The sequence below is a fragment of the Hydra vulgaris genome, chromosome 09 (genome assembly GCF_038396675.1).
Source record: "Hydra vulgaris chromosome 09, alternate assembly HydraT2T_AEP".
NCBI classification, from domain to species: domain Eukaryota; kingdom Metazoa; phylum Cnidaria; class Hydrozoa; order Anthoathecata; family Hydridae; genus Hydra; species Hydra vulgaris.
The window spans coordinates 48502142-48502500 of NC_088928.1; positions in this window are offsets into that span (position 1 = coordinate 48502142).

Consider the following 359-nt stretch of genomic DNA (forward strand, 5'->3'; position numbering starts at 1 on the left):
ACTTCCAACTTTAATTAGTAGTTGCTTGCAGCCTTGTTGGAAGCAAAGACGTTTAAAAAAAAAAAAAACTTTTTGTGGTGTTGAAAGATCTAATTAACATAATTAGAGCTGTTCTTATCTTACCTCAAAAAATATTATATATGTTTCTTATATCTTTGTGATTGTTTGAAAACATTCAACATATGATTCAATTATACAGTTAGTTCATTAGAACAAAGCAGTTATCTTTATGTATGCTTTTAACTATGCGCATATGTTTTAAAAAGTTCTTACTTTCAAATCTATAATAAGTATTGTAATTATAGCTTATGTATTGTTCTATTATATTATTTATGAAGGTTTGCTATTTATATTTGCGC